Here is a 23055-nt window from a genome sequence, read left to right as displayed (position 1 = left end):
ATGTTGCAAGGGTGCTCTGCCCCCTCCTTCAATGCTCTAAATGTGGAGAAAACTGCATGGAACAATGGGGAAGGAGTGCCCTCTAGAGTTCCTGAGCTTCAAAATCTTTTAGTGGCAGGCCTGCATGTGTGCAGTAATTCGTATGTGACAGCACAGGTGACCATTCCATGAACAACAGTTACAGGTAACTGCAAACCTATTCTTCCTTCAGTTCATAGCAATACACAGTACAGGCCCCTGCTAAGGATTGAGTAAAAGTAGCAAATCCTGTTTCTGCAGTGCCCTAATGCGGCAACGGCAAATACTGATTCACTTGAAGAATTGTATTTAGGATCAAGTAAATCTTAGAAACTGTGGCCGTTTTCTCACTGACCTTACTCCGGAGCGACGTCCCTCTTCACCGCGCAGCGTCTGCACGGATTTCCCACCAACTGCTGCACACAACCAGGAAGTGCCGCGGCTTTTGCGTCGCAGATGTAAACCGCTAAAACCCAGTTTACATCTGCGACGCAAAAGCCGCGGCTCTTCCTGGTTGTGCGCGGCAGTTGGTGGGAAATCCGCGCAGACGCTGCGCGGTGAAGAGGGACGTCGCTCCGGAGTAAGGTCAGTGGGAAAACGGCCTGTGTTTCGACGTTGCTCGATGGTAATGGCAAGGCTCCTTCTCTTTCTACACCCCACCCCCAGTCGGGTCCTGTTGTACTCGAGATCTGAGCAATTTATTAGGAAGGAAGATGTAAGGAAGAAAAGATTCTGCCAAGCCAGGTCTCCAGTGTACAATAACTGTCATATTACTCCACCTCTTGCCCTCCCTCACACATGCATAACATAGTACAGCTTGATTCAGCTGGCAACCACTATACAGAATTTCCTGAACAGAACAAGTATGGAATTAAAACGTCTAGCTATGCACGTTCAGTGAGATTTTGGGGGGGGGTATTTTTCCTGTGACTAATTGGAAAGCAGAGTTCATGGCCTTGTAAGTAACCCCATATAGCTTTGGTCATAAAATACACATAATATTTTTAATTCCTACTGATGCTACTTGACCTTCCATTTGGCTCAACATCTTGTAGGAACCAGGAAAGTCAAGGCGAAAATGTTCATTCATCCAATTGCTTAAGGGAAAAGTTTGCTTCTGAGTCCGGCTGTAGACTATGAGCAGCTTGTGTGGAAATGCATATTTAATATAAGCAAGAATAAAAGCAGATGGTCAAGTTTGTAATTAAAGAATGCAGGAATTAAACCTGAGTTTTTATTTTATTTTTTAATCGACTCCAAAACATAATTTGTTTTTTTTTTTAATTAGTAAATCTCTTCCATCAATTTAAAAAAAAAGAAATCAATGATAGATAAAATTTTGTTATTTACAGACGGGGGACCCTCAAGACTTTCAGGGGGCATTTGATTGTCTCCTCCCCCACAACTTTTCCCCCTCCTCTTGGCAATCCTCACATTTCCCTGCTTCCTTCTATTCTTCCCACCTATCAACCAACCTACCTTTTATCTCCCCTCTATCTATACTCATGATTTCATTTGTAAACCACCACCACCCTTTATCCGCAGTGGGGACACAAGAAGTTTGCATCATTCTTGTCTCCTCCATTTTATTCTTACAACCATTTTGTTAAGTTACTTTGGCTGAGAAGTGCAACTGGCCTAAGGTCACCCAGTGGGCTTCCTTGGCAGAGCAGTGAGTCTGTTCTAAGTCTCTTAGATCCTGATCTGAAATGCTAACAAATGCTTTCATGAGGATGGCTGCTGTTGAACAGTAGCGAGCAGCCAGATCCAGGTTTGTCATGCAATTTGCATGGTAGCAAGTTGTCCAGTTGTCAAGGTATCTCCTTGCCATGAGTACTTCCATGTTGGTCCAGATATTCGAACACTGTGCTATTGTGTTTGTAGATGCAGCTGGCTGCTTAATCATACACATTGTATCTATGAAACTTACAAGTATTCTTCCTCACCCTGAGGTATTTTGTACGTTTGAACCCTTCAGGGCTGTACTGTTTGCGGCTAATGGTAACTGGAATGTAAGGAGGGGGTGCTGCTTCATTGGTAGGAAAAAGGCGCTTTTTTAACTTGAAGTAACTGTCAAGTCTGCTTTAACTCTGGTCAAGCCTGCACTCAATCTTTGGTTCAGGAGAGAAGCATCCTGGGTAAAGCCATACTGTATGCCAATGCTGCTAGCTTGAACTCTCCTCTTCCCCCCTCCTTTCCTTTGTTATGTAGTTTGCTTTGAAATGGGAATATGTGAAAGAGATTATAGTGCCTTCTAAGGCTGGGCATCGGGGGAGGTTGGAGCCGAAGAGACCCTCAAGGCCAAAACAGGCCTGAGAACGAAATTGTAACATCAATGTGTGAATGTGCCCTGCATAGTACCCCTCCCTCAAGAATCCCTTTGAAGTGTACCTTATATGATTGCATTTTACTGTATGATCTTCAGTCTTTCAATCTCCTTGTAGTCGAGAACTATGATATCAATAAACTAGTTACTTTGTATCAACAAGGCCTCGTTATTGAATCAGCTGACTTGACATTAACGGTCTGAACCAACCTATATATCTGATTGTTTACCTATAACTCTTTGGTTCTAGCAAGACTTGGTCTTTCTCAATACAGCTTTATTGCTGAATAAAAGTTTCTATAGTTAAACAAACCATAGAGCTCATCATTTATGAAGACTGTGCAAGACTTGACACTGGTGGCTGCCGATGGGCCTGATCCTGATGAATTCTCCGTCAAAGGCCAAAACAGCCCTGGAAAGGAGTCTCTCCCTACCTTATACTAATAACCAAGCCCTGGTCATGAGGAGGCTTGAACATCTGCTTCAGAGCAAAGTCATCACTTAGTAAGAGTCACTTAGAAAACTTGACAAAGAGGCAGTATTCTTCACAATTGAATAGTCAAATAAGCTGATCTATTTCTTCTGGAGAAAGGTAGTTCTGTTATATGTGATGTAATCCTTAAACCTTGTCTTTAAAAAAAAATAATAATAATGTTGCGAAGGAACTCCTATTCCTCCCCACCTTTGACAAGTTGAAATTATCCATCTTATATGGCTTCTTAGACAGTACTAGCTTACATCCAGTATCCAATCAATGGTAAAAAGTCAGAATTAGGGAAGTTCACACAACAGAGCTTGAACATAGTGAGGTCTGAGAAGTTTGGTTGTCCTTCCCTTTGCTTCTGTCACCTATCCTAAGACTTCTTTGTCTGTGAATGGACCATGTGGATATAAAAATGGATTGAATGAATTGATGCATTGCTGGATGTTGTGCTGTTGTTCCGCTATAGTATGCATTCATCTCCTAGATTGTCTTGTTCAAACAGAAAAATGTGAATTATTGTTTTAGTACAATATTTAGTGATAGATGGATGGAAAGTGTTGTTGTGAATTGCAAGAGTGGTGTTTAACAGGCATATCCTATATATATATATATATATATATATATATATAAGGCAAGCTGCCTTGCTGATGACTCACCTACTCTCCCATTGGCTGAGCAGCATATCACTTAATCCCCATGGAGAGCAACCCCACCCTCCAGCTCCAGGACACATGAGGATTAGGCCACTGGGGAAGCTGCTTCGTGTCCTGTTGGCCTATCCTGCTGGGTCCTCCATTTTCCCTCAGTGGATGTTGCTAGGCAACAATAGTATTCCAAGCTTGGTTCTGTCAGTAAAAGGCAGGGGGAAGAGGCCTTTTCCAGGCCTATTTGGCCTTTGAGGGAGAACACATCGGGGCCAGTCCTGACTAGGGTTGTCAGCTCCAGGTTGGTGGGAAATTCCTAGAGATTTTATGGTGGAGTCTAAGGAAACCAGAGTTTGGGGAGAGGAATGAGCTGAATATAATGCCCTCCAAAGCACTTAATGGATATTGCTAGGTAATCATAGTATTCCAAACGTGGTTTTGACATAAAAGGTGGGGGAAAGGGAGATCTTCCATTGCCGCATGCTTAATGTAACCCAGCTGCTTGATTGCTAGTCCTATGTTGCTGTCTGTAACCATTAACCTTATTCCTGGCAACCCTCTAGCAGAGGGTTGACTCCTGTATCAAAACTATTAAACTCTACCTTTATTCCATTAGAGAGAGTCTACTTAGTTGATGCCTGATTGATCCTCGCACAACTCCAGGTTGGAAAATTCCTGGATATGTGTGGGTGGAGCCTGTAGAGGGTGGGGTTGGAGGAGGAATTTAGACATCAAACAGGTACAATGCCATAGACTCTGCCCTCCAAACCTGCCATTTCCTCCTGGGGAACCATTGTTGCCAATCTCCAGGTTAGGGCTGGAGATCCCTCAGAATTACAACTACTCTCCAGATGGCAGAGATCACTTCCCCCGGATGAAATGGCTGCTTTGCAGGGTGGGTTCTGTTTCATTATACCCTGCTGAGGTCACTTCCCTCCTGCTTTTGTTCCCACTGTGGAGAAAGACTGTACTTTTCCTAGGTAAAGCTTCAGGGAAGGGGGAGGAGATGGAAAGCTGAAGTCAGATTACTTATCCTACAGAAAACTACTGCCTTGAAGATCATACTCTATGGTATACCATAACACAACCAGGCCAGGCCAAATAAAAAACAAACAACAGATCTCGTCACAAGCACATACTGATGCAAAACCAAACGCCACCAGGCTGAATACGACAGAAAAAGGCAGCAACAATGCACTGCAGACAAAAGGAATGCTGAGCTTCAGCATCCCTTTGATTGTTTTCATGGTATGACACCACAGCCAATTGACCCTGTGTGCCCAAGGCCGGGGCACTCTTTCTAGAGCCTATTGCATTTATTCTCACAATGGACCTTATTCCTAGTGTGTAAATGACTGCTGTAGGCATTACTAAACAAAATCAATGTATGAATTATTTTGAATGTTTGCTAATAGCTTCTTGTTAAAGCCTTCCCCTTGAGATATCTCGTAACAGCGTTTGGGGGGTGGGGTTTGAGATTTAATTTCATGACATAAAGACAGTTGTGAATCTTGGAATCTCAAGATAAGGCAAAGTTATCAGACGCTATTGGCATTGTGACTGAAGTGGGGTCTTAAAGCCTTGAGACAAAGGCTAGGGCAGAGCCACTTTAATTATTCATCAGTGATGGATAAATTTTGGAATTGATCCTGAACTTTGCAGCTGATATTTACCTAGATACTGGCCAGTGTCCAGTGCACAGCTGAATATGCTTTTAAGAGTCACAGATCAATTTTTGTATCTTCTTTTGTTGCTATCCCCACAGCATTATTATTCCTAATCAAATCCTCAGATTCTCCTTCATTAAGAATATTGGTTGAACCCTGTTCAGTTGTTATATTTGACTGGTTGTGGCGTTTAACCAACTTTAGTGCAGTTCTATGTAGACTTGTTCCAATCCAAATTACAGTGAGCATAAACTGGAATAGCTGTGTAGGGTTACACTGTTAGCAGAAAATCTTCGTTTTCTATTCAATCCATGATGCTCTTGGTATTAAATCACAAACATGAAGTAATATAGTAGTAATGGCGGTGATTGTAGTAGAGTTGCTGCTCATAGTAACAATATCATCACATTTTAAAAAGTGTATCTTCAGACGTATGTGTGTCTCAGGCTAGGAGTCCAAAGACCCTATAGCAAGAGCGTCGAATTCATTTATTATGAGGGCTGGATCTGACATAAATGAGGCCTTGTCAGGCCGGGCCATGTGTGACATAAAATGTATTGCCAGGTAGCAGAGATGTAAACTTTATACAGGACACAGACAAACACAATGAAAGATTTTTTATCTCTCCTGTGTGAGCGAGAGAACTGGGCAAAGGAAGCTCTGGCTCTTTCCCTCCCTCCCCAAGGAATGAGGAGGGACAGAGCCTCAGCCAGTAGAAGGAAAAGAGGCTTGACTCAGTAGCTCTGCTGTGCAATTGAGAGAGCTGGCAAAGCAAGCTTTCCCTCCCTCCCTTCCTCTCCAAGGGGGGTTTGGGCTCAGCCAATGGAGAAAATAGAGGCCTTGCTCTGTAGCTCCTGTGCGATTGAGCAAGCCTGGCAAAGGAAGCTGTGACACAGAGGAAACAAGAGAGAGGGAGAAGAAAGCACACTTGCTTGTGGGTCTGATAGGAACCCTCCAGGGGCCTCATTTGGCCCCCAGGCTGCACATTTGACACCCCTGCCCTATAGACTCTTTTAACCCACTGAATACGGAGAAATGTAATTGTTAAAAATTCTTATTACATAATAAGATGTAAAGTTTCAGTAGACTGCTTGAAGCCCATCAATATGTCTTTCTGGAGGGGGCTGGGGATCTAAAATTTGGGTGGGGCAGCTAAAGGAAAAAGTTTTAATTGTTATTATTATTAATTAAAAGAAGATCAGTGTTAATTCTAGCAATGTATATGAATGTATGCAGGAGAGGGTTTAGGGAACTGTCATCGTTTGTTAGATTTTTATTAGGGGCAGGTTTCACCAGGTCCTGTTTTACCGACAATGTTAATATTTCTCTTGAGTACTCAGGTTTCTCAATCTTTGACTTTTTCCCTCACAGTTCACCAAAGCCATGCTCTGAAGTCTAGTAAAACATAGTTTGCCCTTCCTTTCTACTTAATTGTTCCCTTGACTTTAATTGAAGTTGAATTGACTAATGAACCAGTCGCCCAGCAGTATGTTCTTGTAATTTTCTCTGTTGTAAAGGGTATCTGTTAGCACTGCACTCACTGGGTTACTGGTTAGGTTACACGAACTTAAGGATTGTGCTTCTCATATACGGCTTTTTCTGTGATAAGGTAGGCCATTCCCAGAGACTAAAATATTTACCTTCTGAGCTGTATTGATTGTTAAAAGTAACCAAATATTCTTGTTCATTTCATTTCGTCCTGTGAAGAGTTGTCAAGCTAAATTAGGATCTAGGACAGTAAATGAAGAATGTAGCTTCTGGGTATTTCTGAAGTGGGAAGAGAAATAATCACATTTGGTTGGAAGTATGGGTTTTGGGTTTCCTTTTCGCTCGCAGAACATTGATCTGAGGTTAGAAGAATCTTGTAGCTTGCTAGCAACAGAGACAGGCATGTGAAACAGTAATCTTGTTTTATCTTTTTTGTTTTAATATGCGGGTGAAGTGGAACATTTGGAGGCTCAATGTGGCAAGAAGGTGCTAACATACATTTGAGTAAACACCATTTCCAGGGTAGAGTCGCTGTCTGTTTGGACTTGCTCCATGTTAGGATCATGATACAACAATTTTTCTGTGCATGCGGGGGGGGGGGGGGTTGCTAGGTCCCTTTGACTTGCCAGCGGGGAGATCTGGGGGAGTTCTGGGACATCCTCGACATGCTGATGTCACCCAAAAGTGATGTCATCATCCTTCCTACCAGGCTCCCAGCCACTCCTTTTTCGTCATAGGCAATTTACTTGCAGTTTCTGTTCCAGTTGCTTGGATGCAAAACTTCGGCTGATTCCACTGCGAGGCCACATCCTGAACCTTGGGAGCCCTGGCAAAGCTCACCAAGGCAGTCTAGCAGCTGTTTCTCCCACCCATCCTCCTAGACTCAGTTCCTAGAAATGCCTTTTGAATCGCTCAGTCACAGACAAGAGCTAAGCTTCTCTGTGTTTGCTAGGGTTACCTACCTCTCTTTGACACCAGGAGAGAGCCGTGATTGGCTGGATTGGAACAGAGCATATTAAGGAGGAGGTGGTGACAGCAGTTCCTTCCGGGGTTGAGGGGGGGTTCAGCTGCCTCCCCTTCTCCCTCGTTCAGCGTGAGGGCATGAATCATTCACATCCGTTACAGCAAGCGACTTTTTTCTGAGATTGTTCTCCCCATCCCATCCCTTCCTTGAGTACAAAGGGACGCTGCCACATTCCATTCACCTTTGCATTTTGAGCATATGGTGGTCGAATGACTAAAAAATTAATGCAGAGTCCATACAAAGTATGTGTGAATGTACAGCCAGGTTGTGAGCAGCAGTTTGCGCCAGCTCCGCCCTGCCCACTAACAGTATTCCCGCTCCTCCCTTCTCCTTCCGCTTAAAAGTCCTGATGGTACAAGGGCGCCTTCTTCACATGCACATGCTCACTTAGTGCTTTGCAACTGTTCACCACCCCCCCAAAAATAAAGAGGAAGGCAACAGGGAACTGTGATGTCAGCGCTTCAGAGTCGTTTCCGTTTGGGGGTGGGGTTGCCTCTTCCAGCCAACTGGCCAGCAGCAAGCAGAAGCCCCCAAAACCAGGGGATTCCCTGCCTAGATCTGGGGAATACGATTCAAAAAGAATAATCACACAAGGTTAAATTCATAAAAATATCAATTCAAAAAAAGAAAGACAGAAATTACTATGCTGTAACAGGACCGTACACTTTCCATCCCTGTTTCATTCAAAGATTTCCTCAGGTACGGGATTTCCAAGGGACTGAAAGGTCTCCACAGTTCTCTATCGCCTTTTGGTCCTGTTGCGGTTTACTACTTACGGGGTTTTAAGAAGAGGAATATTCTGCTGTGAATCTGGAATATGAACTGTTTTGTATGAAATTGAAGAGTCCGTATTGCATACTATGTTTTAACTCGACACCTGTTTTTATTAAATTGTTATTGTTTCACTGTTACAGCATAGTAATTTCTGACCACAGTAGCCTTTTTAGGTTCATTGTTTCCTAGACTTGGGGGATGGCAGCCCTAGCAGTGGGCTCGTCTTCTTTCTTACTTCTTAATTGCTCTTTATACAACAAAAGTCAGGCAGCAAGCCAGTGCACACCAAAAGGGAAGCCTAAGATTTACTACCAGAGTAGTAGTGATTTTATTACAGCCGCCCAAAATTTAGCCACACACTAACTTACTTGTTTATAGGCTTGTCAGGTCCTGTCGTTTCTCTGGTGGGGGAATTTGGGAGGAGTTCTGGGGTGGGTGGGTATGCGCTGATATCACTCAGAAGCGATGTCATTGTGTCAATGATGCCTGTGGCAACACTCTGTTTTTTGGGTGAAACTATGGTAAATTTGCTCTCAGAGTTTTGCCAACCCCCCCCCTCCCAAAAAAACCCAGAGCCCCCCGCCCGCACTACATTCCTGCTTAGGAGTGGGGTTTCCACCATCGGCCAGCTGAGAAGCCCCCAAAACTGGGGGATCCCCTGCTCGGACCTGCGGAATGGCAACCCTAGTTGTTTATCTCTTAATAACCAAGAAGTCTTAGCTTTAGAGATATAAAATCCCACTTAAGAAAAGGAAAAAGCAATGCATCCCTCAGATCTGAAAATTCAGTGTAATCTAAAAAAAATATGATCTCTAGAGTTAATTCAAGCAGTACCACATCCGCAGAAACTATTGGAGTACGGAATGCCATTAAACTTCCCTAACACCACCACTGATCGCAAGGCATTCAAACACGCAAGCATAAATGCCCTTCCAGAAAGCTGCTTGCTGTCTGTGTCTCCAACTCTCATTGAACTAGTGGTACTGCTTGAATTAATTCTAGAGATCATATTTTTTTTAGATTACACTGAATTTTCAGATTAAGGCAGCAGTCTCAATCTTTATTTTTTAATATATATACAATACAATCTTAATATACAATACAATTCATTTTTAAAAAAATAATTGCAAACAGAAACCTAAATCGCAAGAATATATGAACACGTGCAGATCTATGCGATTGCACTGTGGTAGCAAACCCAAAGCGCACCTTCCCGGGATTAAGCCTCACTGGATAAAAGAGGCTTAGTTCTCAGTACGGCTGCTTGGAATTACTTCTGTGTATATTTATTGCTTACTGTGAGCCCTCATGTGTGCCATTTCCTAATCAAGGACTCACAACTAGTGTTTGGGGTGCAGAAACTGTATGGATTTTGAATCAACACACCAATTATCAGTATATCTTTATCTGGGAGCAAGCGGGCTTTCTTATACTAACTCTTTGTTGATCTCTTGCTGTAGAATTTGATGTCATTTGGGTTTTTTAATTATTAAAGGTTGCTGAATATATTGTTGTCTCCTCTTGCCTCTGATAGTGTTTTAGTACTGCAAAATGTACACAATAACATTAGTTATCTTGCAGGTTTCTCAATCGTGTTCCTTGGTTGTTGCTTGCAGAGTTGAGAAAAATGTGATGCACTGATGTTACATGATACATTTTTGCATCCACTAGTCATGGGGAAAATGAAGAGGAAACATTGGACCGCTGCTTTTGTAGTCTCAAGCATTAATAAAGCAAAAAAGAAGGGATCTTGTCTTCCAGTACTTCCTTGTACTGGGGACTGATCTCAATGCTTCTCCCTATGTGTATTCAGTAGTTCCTTTTGATGCTAGCTAGGGGTGTGCAAAAAAAAAGAAGAAGGAAGGAGGTGATTTTTAGACACCCCCCCCCCCCTAATTTTTCCTGATACTCCTGAATTCCAGATACTAATATGGTATTCTGATTCAGGTCCCTTCGCCCTCCCAGTTTCTGAATTTAGAGGGGCTAGCCATCAATCACTATTACTCCCTATCCAAACTGAGGGGGGAGGATTTTTCAAGCGATGTGCAGCACTGAAAAAAAATCTGTGAACAGATATATTTGGGATACTGAATAGATTAAAAAAAAAAAACACCAATAAGAAATTTCCTTGTATATTTTTAGCTTGGGTATATCCGAATGCACACCCCCAATGCTAAGTAGCAGAGTGGCTATGTCATGATCAGTGGGTGTTCTGTATATTATCTCTCAGGATATGTTCATTTTTTAGATTTTTGCCTAAGATGATAAGTAGTTATAAAGTCACTTGAGTGAATGGCACACTTTGAGGCCATTTATCAAATGTTAGTTATTTATCAAAGTTTATTTTCACAATCACTGTACAGCAAGCTTTCATGCAAGCATACCGTAACACAGGTTCGGTGTGAAGAACTTCTGACTTCACAGACACACACACACTTGCTTTTGTTCTCTCTCTCTCTCCGTCTCTATTTCCCCTCTCCCTGGTCTGATTTCAATGTAATGCTGATGGGCGCAGTCAGACCAATGCAACCTAAAGTCTCATTTATACTGGGCAGTTGTGTTTTGAATTGTAGCACAACACCAACCTGGACTACGTGTTCCTGGCATGCCAGCACCATATCTATAGTGGCTGAGTTTCTAGTTTAAATGAGACACCAGATTTGTTTCGTGTTGCACAGTTACGATTTTCTTCCCATCCAACATCACATGCAAATTGGGATACACTCTCAGGCAACCTACACTTAGCTTCTCCTTTATTTCTACCCATCTCCATCTCATCTGCCATATATTTATGTCATACATCTATTCCTTGTAGCCAAGAATTTAATAAACATATTTCTATGAAAGAAAATACACAAGGGAAGCTTAAACGTATTCATTTCCCCTCTTTCTAAAGAGTCTGGATTGAGATCAGTGCTCACTCTCCTTAAGAACAATATATGGATGGATTTTTATACATGTTAAACTTGTTCATCCCACTTCAGCATATAAATACTAGCAAGAAGAACCTATGTGTTTTAACAGTGCTAATCTGGTAATACCAATATAATGTAGTAACTAAAATGTATCACTTGGGCTGGGAAAAATCTGGGTTAGAATTCCCACTTTGGTGTGAACCTCACTGAGACCTTGAGCCTCCCTCTTTCTATCAGTAGAACCACCTGTGGAAAAATGCATTTTGGAATGGAAGTCTGGAGAAGGCCATCGTCATGCGTTGGCCTACACGCAGGAAGGAGGCTTGAAAGTTATGGTGTTTCTGTAGAGATCTGTAGCTATCTAAGCTAAGGAGCCTGCCTTATATTTAACATATGATAAGGCAGGGTTGGTCAAACTGTGGCTCAGGAGCCACATGTGGCTCTTCCACACAAAGCCCTCCCCCACCTCATCAGCCAGCTTGGAGAAGGCATTTGTCTTTTTACATCACTTCTCCAAGCCTGTCAGCGGCTTGGAAAATGAATTTAAAGTTGCTTTCTTTTCACCTTTCCCTTCCCCATCTATTTGCCTTCCTTCCTTCCTTCCTTCCTTCCTTCCTTCCTTCCTTCCTTCCTTCCTTCCTTCCTTCCTTCCTTCCTTCCTGACGTTCATGTCTTGTGGCTCTCAAACATCTGACACTGTGGCTCTTAGGTTAAGCAAGTTTGGCCACTCCTGTGACAGGGCATATATAGATGAAGGCACAGAAGAATTATATTTTACTGCTTTCTTTTGAATCCCTTTCTCATTCTGATGCTGTGCTAAAAGCATGCTTGTGAACATTTTCTTTAGATTAAATTTTTTTTGGTTTCTGGTAGTGGTTCTCTGCCACATAGACCTCCACCATCTTGGATACCCTATTTTAAAAGGAGTGCCAGGAGAAAGGGGAGGGCAGTCATTTGGCAAGTGGCTACTTCCCTATGGTGCACAAGGCAGCAAGCTATCCCCACGGTAACCAGACTCTGGGAGACACAGAGGCAAGGCCTCAGAACTTGGAAGGGAAGCTGAGAGTCCTGACCATTCCAGTGGGCAATTCCAACAGAAGGTCAGGTGGTGGCAGCAGTTGAACAGAGAGAGAGAGAGAGAGAGAGAGAAGCCTCTTCCAATGTTGGAAAAACCCAGGAGGGCAGGATGGAACAAGGTCTGATGGCCACAGCAGGAGCTTCCCTCCACATTTAATACCCTGCAGTTATCAAGTCTGCTTTAACTCTGGTCAAGTCTGTACTAAATCTTTGGTTCAGGAGAGAAGCATCCTGGGTAAAAGCCATACTGTATGCCAATGCTGCTAGCTTGAACTCTCCTTTTCCCCCCTCCTTTCCTTTGTTATGTAGTTTGCTTTGAAATGGGAATATGTGAAAGAGATTATAGTGCCTTCTCAGGCTGGGCATAGTGGGAGGAGACGCTCAAGGCCAAGATAGGCCTGAGAACGAAATTGTAACATCAATGTGTGAATGTGCCATGCATAGTACCCCCTCCCTCAAGAATCCTTTTGAAGTGTACCTTATATGATTACATTCAACTGTATGATCCTCAGTCTTTCAATCTCCTTGTAGTCGAGAGCAATGATAACAAACTAGAAACTTTGTATCAACAAGGCCTCGTTATTGAATCAGCCGACTTGACAGCAGTGTTGTTTTGAAAATAGAACGGGATATGCCTCATACAGTGTTCCCTGTAAGCTGAGTTAGTGTGACCTAGTTTTTAAGCCTCTGGCTCACACATTTTTGCCTCAGCTCAGGAAAAATGCCCCCCAGAGCAAGCTAATTTATGGAGTAGCTCACAACTTTAATGCCAGCAGCTCACGAAGCAGCATTTTTGCTCACAAGACTCCACAGCTTAGAGGGAATATTAGCACCATATATACCACCCTGAAGCCCTTGAGGAAAGGATGGAATACAAATTCATGTTTAGGTTCATAACCAAACAAAGTGAAAAGTGTGTAGAACAGCTACCACAGGGAAGAGATTTGAGAAGACAAAGGACTAGTGGTAGTTTAGAATGCGTGCAGTGTAGCGATAGATGTGGTGGTTCTCAGTTATGGTTTCAGTGTGTCATGGTTCACAGAAATGAATTTAGATTCTTTAATGTGTTTTATCTGTTTTGCAATCTTTACAAGCTGTGTTTTCTTACATGAGTTGGTTCAAATTGCTTTAGGGTTAGAATCAGGTACCCGCCTATAAGTAGCATGAAATACAATTTAATTGCAGATGCTTTGATCACTGCTAAACATGTTAAAACTGAACTGAAAATATAATTGTTTGAGTCTATGAAATCACTGAAGCCAAAACCAGGGCACAGGTGTTAGTAGTATATCTGAAATTTAACTTGTATGGGTTAACTTAGAGGAGATAAATGCGGGAAAAAATAAGCAAAGGATGTATTTTTTTAAAAAATAATAATGAATATTATAAGAAAAATATAGAATTGGTTGTGAAAGAACTCACAAAAACTATCAAGGTGGAGAACTTATACTTCAATGATACGGTTCGTATAGCCAATTCGGCTCTGCACAGTGTCACGCTGAGACTAAAAATAAAAGAAAATTTATTAATATATGTAGCTATATAACAGAATATAGGGATTTAATAATTTCTCATCTTAATTGACTGAGAAAAAAACTTGACAAGTGCCAATGTAATTTTAAAATACACTCCTGCTAAACTATCCAATTCACACCCAGAGTCCTGGAAAACTAAGGAGAGAACGTTCCGGGAGACTTGTTCCCTCTGCGGGCCTTGGCAAGTCATGTGATTTGTGGCTTGGGTTGGCCTGGGTGATGTGCAAGGCTGGCCCTGCCACTAGGTGAACCCAGGTGACTGCCTGGGGCACCAGGCTTCTGGGGGCACTGAATTGGGCACCCCTGTGTGACTCACGCCCCAGGGGGAGGCATCAGAGGAGGAGCAGTGGCCAGAGCTGTAGTCGGGTAGCCTCCCCCTCCCCCCGGCAGCAGCAGGACTGAGTCCAGGCATGGTGTGGGAGGCAGGCAGGAGGCAGGAAAGCCTGGCGGTGGGGAGGGGGAGCTGGAGTCATCATTGGGGGTGGCTGGGCTGGCAGTGGCGTTGCAGGAGGACCACTTTGATGACTGCCTTGACGGTGGCTGGGCTTGCGGCTGCTGCGCAGGGGAGGTGAGTGTGGAAGCAGGCCTTTCCTTTCCCTTCCCTTCCTTATAGCTAGTGGTCCCACTGCCTCTGCACTGATGCTCGCAGTCCAGCCAATTTCTCATTTTAATTGGCTGAGAAAAAAAACTTGACAAGTGCCAATGTAATTTTAAGATACACTCCTGCTAAAAGAAATCCTGTGACTCTCCAGCTGGGTTGCATCACAGCCTGCAAGTCATGACAGCCAATACAAGATCAAGCCAGAGAACCGCAAGGACGGAGCTCTTTCCTCCAGCACCACCTCTAAAACTGTGCCACAGCCACCACTTAGAAGGCCCTGCCCACCTGGCTCTCCCATACCCGTTCTCCTTCCTCCTCCTCCACCCCCCTCTGGGAGGAAGAACTCCTCTCCCACTTTCCAGTTCTCCGGAACAGAAAAAAACGGGGTGGGGTGCAGGTTCCCCAGGGCAGGTAGAAGGAACCAGAGGAAGAGGGGGCCACTGCTAAGCGGCGGATGGGATCTTTGGATGGTCAAAAGGAGGTGGCAGCCCCCAGGGAGCTGCTCCCATCTGGCTGCACCTGGAACTGGAGCCAGACCCCCATGGTTTTCTCTTGCGGTTGGGTGCATTTCTAAAAAGGACCCCTCTTCTCCCCTGCTCTTCAGCTTCCTCCAAGTGTGTGTATGCCTCCATTCTGTAGTTGTGCCCACCACCCCCTGCCAGAATTCCAGAGGTGCCCAGAAGCTCAAAACACTGGGGGGGGGCAGCCCCCTGGGATGGGTCTTGAGATCTCCAGCAGCCCCTCCAGGTGCACTGGCAGCCCAGTTATTCAGATCAGCCCGGAAGGCCTAAAGCCTTTGGAAGCCCGATGTAGTGCTTGCTTGCTTGCTCACTGCTTTTTGCGGAGGGTTGGGGCTTGGCAGGACACTGAAAGGGCAGGAAACCAGACGGCTTCCACTGCAAAGCCAGCTGGAGGGTGAGGTGGGCATGGGGTCGAGGGGGGGGGGAGGGAGCAAGTGTGCAGGCTGTGAGCCAGGCCAGCAGAAGATGGAGAGTGCAGGAGAAGGCAGCTTGGGCAGAAAGCTTGGGAAGGGCAGATAGCGCTCCCTGCAAGGGAGCCTCTTCTCACCAGTCCCCAAGGTGGAAAGGAGCTCTCTTTACAAATCAAGAGGCAGCAGGGGAGTGGGTGGGAGAAGTCAGTGCAGGGGTCCTTGCTGGGACAGCCTCCAGGGCTGCACCCTCCCGAATTGTATCCAGGCAGACAGAGGGGGGCCTATCAGCCTCCTCCTTGGATGCTTTGCTTGGCCAGGGCAAGAGCATCCTGCCGGTTCCTTGAGTGCCATCAAAATGTCGTATCAGGGGAGAACAAAACCAAAACACACCACCCATCCACCCCACAGCTGGTGAAACCAGCCTGTGGTGTGGCGCTCTCCAGTGGTCTGTGTGGGAGGCAAGAGGGCAGCTGAGCCATGTTGAGAAAGCAGGGATTGGGCTGATGGGAAGAGCAGCAATCTGTGATGTGGTCAGTGGCCAGCAGCTGGAGCCTGCAGGTGCGCTTGAGAAGAGCCATGGTGTGCAGGTAAGGGGAGGGAGATCTCTTTTCTGGTGGGTTCCCAGGGAATTCTCTTGGTCTGGCAAGATTTGAACTCAGGCGCCTTAGAGACCAACCAGAGTTTCAGGGCATGGGAAGTGGCATGTTTGTTTTTAAAAACTGGCTTATCTGTTTTTAAAAATTGGTTATCAGTGGCGGGGGGGGAGGGTGCCAGAACTTAGCCTTGCCTAGGATGCCAGGTAGTCTAGGGCAGGGGTGTCAAAGATGCAGCCTGGGGGCCAAATGAGGCCCCTGAAAGGCTCCTATCAGGCACCCAAGCAACTGGCTGTCATCTGCTTCCTTCTCCCTTTCTCTTGCTTCCTTCTGCATCACAGCTTGCTTTGCCCGGCTTACTCAATTGCACAGGAGCTACAGAGCAAAACCTCTATTTTCTCCATTGGCAGAGGCTCCTCCCTTGGGGAAAAAGTGGGGGGGAGACAGAGCTTGTTTTTTCAGGCTCTCTCAATTGTGCAGCAAAGTTACTAAGCCAAGCCTCTCTTCCTTCTATTGGCTGAGGCTCTCCCCCCCCCCCCCCAAGTTCCCTGGGGAAGGAAGGAAAGAGCCAGAGCTTCCTTTGCCCAGTTCTGTGAAGCCGTGGGAGAAATACAAGGAAAGCACCTTTAAGACTGTAGTGTACTGAGAGACGAGTCGTGGTGAAGGCATAAGTATTTAATAGCTAGCACACTACCGAACTGGTTAACACGCGGTCGGGTCCGCTAATATATACAAGCATCCCGGAACATCCCCTTTGCTGGCCAGCCCAATCCTGGCCAGTTGAGCTTCCCGCCCTTGGAGCTGATTGGGGTGGCTTTCCCGCGCTGCGCAAGGCGACCCGCGGGCGGCTCGGGTTGCGCGGCGCTGTGCTGATTCCAATACTCTACACTCCTCCCCTCCTAGTTTAAACTACATAATCCTGTAGGTACGTTGGTGCCCTGCGTTCCCGGGTTGATCTCCTCGGGGTTGCTATTGGTGTGGAGCCCGACCCTGCTGCGGGTGGCTCCGTTTCTGGCGGTGGATGGTCCGGGTCGGGTAGCGGCTCTGGTACGGGTTCCGCGGCCCCGGGGACCTCGTATATGGGCTGTTCTTGAGTCGGCGGGGCCCCTTCTGGGGACTCCGTTTCCGGCAGTTCCCTGATCCCGGCTGCCTCCGGCTCTTCGGGCAGGGTGCGGCGGCGCAGCTGATCGATGTGTCGCCGCAGTACTTGGCCCCCTGCTGTGGTCACTTCGTAGGATCGGGAGCCGGTTACTCTCAGGACCCTCCCGGCTACCCACTCCGGGCCGCTTGCGAAGTTTTTCGCGTACACCGGGTCGCCCGGAAAGAATCCCCTTACTGCCTCGCGAACCTCGGGGGACCCGCGGACCTCCGGCGCCCTGTCCGGGTGGAGCCTATCTAACCGGGTGGTCAGTTTCCTCCCCATGAGCAGCTCGGCGGGGCTGAAACCAGTTGTGGGGTTTGGGGTGATCCTGTTGTGGAACAGGAACGCGGAGAGGCGGTGGTCCCAATCCCCCTGGACAATGCGCCCTAGGGCTTCCTTGGTGGTCCGCACCATCCGCTCCGCCTGGCCGTTGGTGGCTGGATGGAAGGGAGCGGATCTTATGTGCCTTATCAGGTACCTCTCGGTGAACTCTCGGAATTCCCGGGAGGTGAAGGCCGTGCCGTTGTCCGTCACTAGGGTGTCAGGGATCCCGTGTGTGCAGAGAACCCTTCTGAGCGCCCGGACGGCTGCTGCGGTGGAGGTCGAGGTGACCGGGATCACCTCCAACCATTTTGTGTGAGCATCTACCAGTATAAAGAAGAGTTGCCCCTGATGCGGCCCCGCGAAGTCTAAATGGAGGCGGGACCACGGCCGCCCGTTTGACTCCCACCTGTGGACCGGGGCGGACGGCGGATTGGGCCTGGACTCCTGGCAGGGTTGGCACCTCCTAACCCACCCCTCTATTTCCTCGTCCATGCCTGGCCACCACACGTAACTCCGGGCCAGGGCTTTCATCCTCACGATGCCCGGGTGGGTCTCGTGGAGATCTTCCAACACCTGTCTGCGCAAGGGGGGGGGAACCACCACCCGGCTCCCCCAGAGTATGCACCCCTTGTGGGTCGATAGCTCGTCCTTCCTGGACGTGAATGGCCTGAATGCATCTTCCACCTTGCCCGCTGGCCACCCCCTTCCCACCCAGTCCCTGACCCGCGCTAGGATGCGGTCTCTGCCCGTAGCTCGAGCCACCTCTTCGGCGTGTAGTGGGCGCTCGGGGAGGGACTCTATAAGCATCACCCCGTGGGCCGGGGCGGGATCTGGGTCTGTGGCGGGCAGCGGCAGGCGGCTGAGGGCATCGGCGTGCCCCATTGCTTTCCCTGGGCGGTGGACCAACGTGTAGGTGTACGAGTTCAGGAACTGGTTCCACCGTAAAACCCTCTGTGAAAGGATTTGGGGGGTTTGCCGGTCGGGGGCTAGGAGGCCGAGGAGTGGTTTGTGGTCCGTGGCAATGGTGAAGCGCCTACCGTAGAGGTAGTCGTTGAACTTGTGGACTCCCGCCACGATCGCCAGGGCCTCTTTATCGATCTGGGCGTAGTTCCTCTCGGCTGGGGACAGAGTCCTGGAGTAATAGGCGACCGGCACTTCCCTCCCGTCCGGGAGTTGGTGCCCCAGGACCGCTCCCACCCCGTAGGGAGAGGCGTCGCAAGCCAGGATCAGGGGAAGGTTTTCATCGTAGTGATGAAGAACCGCGTTTGAGACTAAGAGGTCTTTGACCGCCTGGAACGCCGCGGCTTGGCGCTTTCCCCAGACCCATGGGGCTTGTTTATCGAGCAAATGGTGTAATGGTTCCGCCACCGCGGCTTTGTGCGGCAGGAATGAGTGGTAAAAATTCAACAATCCGAGAAAACTCTGTAGTTCTGCTTTGCATTTGGGGGCAGGGGCCTGGACAATGGCCTTGGTCTTGTCCGCGGTTGGGTGGATTCCCGCTGCGTCCACTGCGAAGCCCAGGAACTCCACTCGCGGAACACCCAACAAGCATTTTTCCTTTTTCACCTTCAGTCCCGCCGCCTGGAACCGTCTGAGGACCTCTCGCAGGCGGCGGCTGAACTCTCCTTCGGTGGGGGCGGCGATCAAAACGTCGTCGAAGAAGGGCTGGACTCCGGGGATCCCTTTAAGGAGAGAGTCCATTATGCTTTGGAAAATCCCCGGAGCCACGCTCACCCCGAACTGCAGCCGTTTAACCCTGAACGCCCCCCTGTGGGTCACGATTGTCTGTGCCTCTGCTGTCTTAGCGTCGACCGGCAGTTGCTGGTATGCCTGAGCTAAGTCCAGCTTCCCAAAAACCTTCGCCCCGGCTAGCGCTGCGAGGACATGGCTGACCACCGGGACTGGGTAGGGATTGTCCTGTAGAGCCTTGTTGATCGTGCACTTGTAATCAGCGCAGATCCTCACCTCCCCGTTGGGTTTTACGGGTGTCACTATAGGGGTCTCCCAGTCGGCGTATGTGACTGGCTCTAGGACGCCTTGGGCCGTGAGGCGGTCCAGTTCCGCCTCTATTTTCGGTTTTAGGGCGAACGGGACGCGTCTCGCCTTGAGCCTTATGGGCCGGACCGTTGGGTCGATCGGTAGGGTGATGGGCGGCCCCTTGTAGCTCCCCAGGGACCCGTCGAAGACCTCTGGGAACTCCCGGCAGACCCCGTCGAAATTGCTGGTCCGCATGTGGTCTACCCCCACTAGCTGGATTCCCAGAGGCTGGAACCAAGCCAGCCCTAGGAGTGTGGTCAGTTGGCGCTTGACCACCAGGATGTCTAGGGGTCCTCTAAAACTCCCTCGTTCCACATTCACCCGGGCCCACCCCACGATGTGTACCGGGTTTTTTTGAAAGTCCCTTAATACGAAGTCCGCTGGCCTCGTATGGAGGCGGCGGCGGGGGCATAGTCTCTTGAGGGTTTCCTCCGAAATGATCGAGATGGAGGAACCCGAGTCTACTTCCATGAGGCATGGGGCGCCCTCGATCAGGACCGACATTTTGACCTTGTCGGGGGCTGCAAGGGGCAGGTTCAGTACCTGTAGACTGGTGGAAGCCGTCGTGTAGGCATCCAAGGAGTCGTGATGCGCTGACGGTTGGCGGCGGCTGTTTTTGGCCCGGCAAGCCCGGGCGATGTGGCCCGTCTTCCCACAGCTGCGGCAGTCCAGGTGGCGGTACGGGCAGTCCCTTCGCTCGTGGGGGTCGCCGCAGCTGGCGCACCTGGAACCGGTGGTGGCGGTGGGCCTCTCCGTTGCTCGTGGCCTCGCGGGGGCCCGTGTGTCGGTTCTTTGCGGTCGTCGGAGCTGGAACGCGTCTCCCTCTGCTCGGACCTCTGGCTCTGCTTCACCCTGGTGTACTGCCTCCCCGCGTTGCTGGCCGTACGCCTTGGTGGCCCTCTCAAACGCCGTCGCCTCGTTGAAGGCTTGTTGTAGGGTGAGCTCTTCTTTTGCGAAGAGCTTCTGTTGCAGCCGTTCGTCTCGGAGGCCCCAGACGAAACGGTCCCTCAGGGCTTCGTCCCTCTTATCAAAACTGCAGTTCCCGGCGATTTGCCGAAGTGCCGCCAGGTAGACCGCCGCTGTCTCCCCCGACTTCTGGTCCCTCTTGTGGAAGAGGAATCGGCGGGCGACGATGGAGGGTTGGGGCGCAAAGTGGCCCGTGAGGAGTCTCACGATCTCCCCGTAGGATCTCTCGGTCAGCCTTTCTGGAGCGGAGAGGTTTCGTGCGATTTCGAAAGTCTCTTCCCCACAGACGCTCAGCAGGACGTCTCTCTTCCGGTCATCATCAGTGATCAAGTTCGCCCTCAGGTAGCACTCGACCCGTTCGGTGTAGGTCTCCCATCTCTCGGGGTGCTCTGGGTTGAATTCAGCAAGGTGGCCCGTCGTTACGCTAGAGTTCGCCATGGTGGCGGCGGGCTGCTCGGTCGTCGGTCTCTCACCTTCCTCGTCTCCGGCCAGGGCTGGTTCCCCGCGGGGTGGCCTGGCCTAGCTAGATCCCATCCTCGTCGCCAGTGTAGTGTACTGAGAGACGAGTCGTGGTGAAGGCATAAGTATTTAATAGCTAGCACACTACCGAACTGGTTAACACGCGGTCGGGTCCGCTAATATATACAAGTATCCCGGAACATCCCCTTTGCTGGCCAGCCCAATCCTGGCCAGTTGAGCTTCCCGCCCTTGGAGCTGATTGGGGTGGCTTTCCCGCGCTGCGCAAGGCGACCCGCGGGCGGCTCGGGTTGCGCGGCGCTGTGCTGATTCCAATACTCTACAAAGACCAACAAGTGCTAATGTTTTAAGCATGTTTTAAAGTTTTTTTAAAAAAATATATATTTGATTGTGTTTGTCTGTATCCTTTATAAAGTTCATCTCTCTGCTACCGAATCTTAAATAGGTACACACATGGCCTGGCCTGACATGGCTCGGCCCAACTCGACATGGCTCGGCCCGACAGGTTCTCAGTTATAGCAAATGAGTTTGACACGCCTTGTCGAGGGCCAGTCCTGGTGATGTGAGGGAAGCTCACAGGGTGTCTGTTGTGGGGGAGGAAGGTAAAGGAGATTGTGAGCCGCTCTGAGACTCTTCGGAGTGGAGGGCGGGATATAAATCCAATATTTTCATCTACCTCCCAGGGTGTCTGTTGTGAGGGGGGGGAAGGGAAAGGAGATTGTGAGCCGCTCTGAGACTCTTCGGAGTGGAGGGCAGGATATAAATCCAATATCTTCATCTACCTCACAGGGTGTCTGTTGTGGGGGAGGAAGGGAAAGGAGATTGTGAGCCGCTCTGAGACTCTTTGGAGTGGAGAGCGGGATATAAATCCAATATCTTCATCTACCTCACAGGGTGTCTGTTGTGGGGGAGGAAGGGAAAGGAGATTGTGAGCCGCTCTGAGACTCTTTGGAGTGGAGGGCGGGATATAAATCCAATATCTTCATCTACCTCACAGGGTGTCTGTTGTGGGGGAGGAAGGGAAAGGAGATTGTGAGCCGCTCTGAGACTCTTCAGAGTGGAGGGCGGGATATAAATCCAATATCTTCATCTACCTCACAGGGTGTCTGTTGTGGGGGAGGAAGGGAAAGGAGATTGTGAGCCGCTCTGAGACTCTTCGGAGTGGAGGGCGGGATATAAATCCAATATTTTCATCTACCTCCCAGGGTGTCTGTTGTGAGGGGGGGGAAGGGAAAGGAGATTGTGGGCCGCTCTGAGACTCTTCAGAGTGGAGGGCGGGATATAAATCCAATATCTTCATCTACCTCACAGGGTGTCTGCTGTGCGGGAGGAAGGGAAAGGAGATTGTGAGCCGCTCTGAGACTCTTCGGAGTGGAGGGCGGGATATAAATCCAATATCTTCATCTACCTCACAGGGTGTCTGTTGTGGGTGAGGAAGGGAAAGGAGATTGTGAGCCGCTCTGAGACTCTTTGGAGGGCGGGATATAAATCCAATATCTTCATCTACCTCACAGGGTGTCTGTTGTGGGGGAGGAAGGTAAAGGAGATTGTGAGCCGCTCTGAGACTCTTCAGAGTGGAGGGCGGGATATAAATCCAATATCTTCATCTACCTCACAGGGTGTCCGTTGTGGGGGAGGAAGGTAAAGGAGATTGTGAGCCGCTCTGAGACTCTTCAGAGTGGAGGGCGGGATATAAATCCAATATCATCATCTTCTTCTTCTTCTTTGTCTGGTGGACTGAAGTAGCTCTTGAAAGCCCTGCTTAACAAAGCCTGAAATTTCAAAATGTTCTTCATTCCAGAGATTTTCACAGTGTAAACCACTTGTTAAAGCTATTTAAATTTGAATTAACATGCTATATTACTTGTACATAAACAATAAAAAAAATTTCCCTGTATTAATATGGCGGTTGCCTCATTCCCTAGAGAACGGGTTTCTTTTTCAATTGCTTTTTGTTTGGACTCGGAGTCCAAAGCAGTTAGATGTCTAACACTACTGCAAATCGGTTAGCACAAGTTTCCTTTTTATTCTCC

General features: G+C 48.2%; 1 protein-coding gene across 2 annotated transcripts in view; it reads left to right on the top strand.

Moving 5' to 3' along the window:
• Positions 1-23055, top strand: part of SEMA5B (semaphorin 5B) — a 546394-nt gene that overhangs the window by 295456 nt on the left and 227883 nt on the right. The gene's annotated exons all lie outside the window — the stretch shown is intronic.

This window comes from Heteronotia binoei, chromosome 21 (genome assembly GCF_032191835.1).
Source record: "Heteronotia binoei isolate CCM8104 ecotype False Entrance Well chromosome 21, APGP_CSIRO_Hbin_v1, whole genome shotgun sequence".
In the NCBI taxonomy this organism is placed as follows: Eukaryota; Metazoa; Chordata; class Lepidosauria; order Squamata; family Gekkonidae; genus Heteronotia; species Heteronotia binoei.
This window is presented reverse-complemented; position numbering and strand designations above follow the sequence as displayed.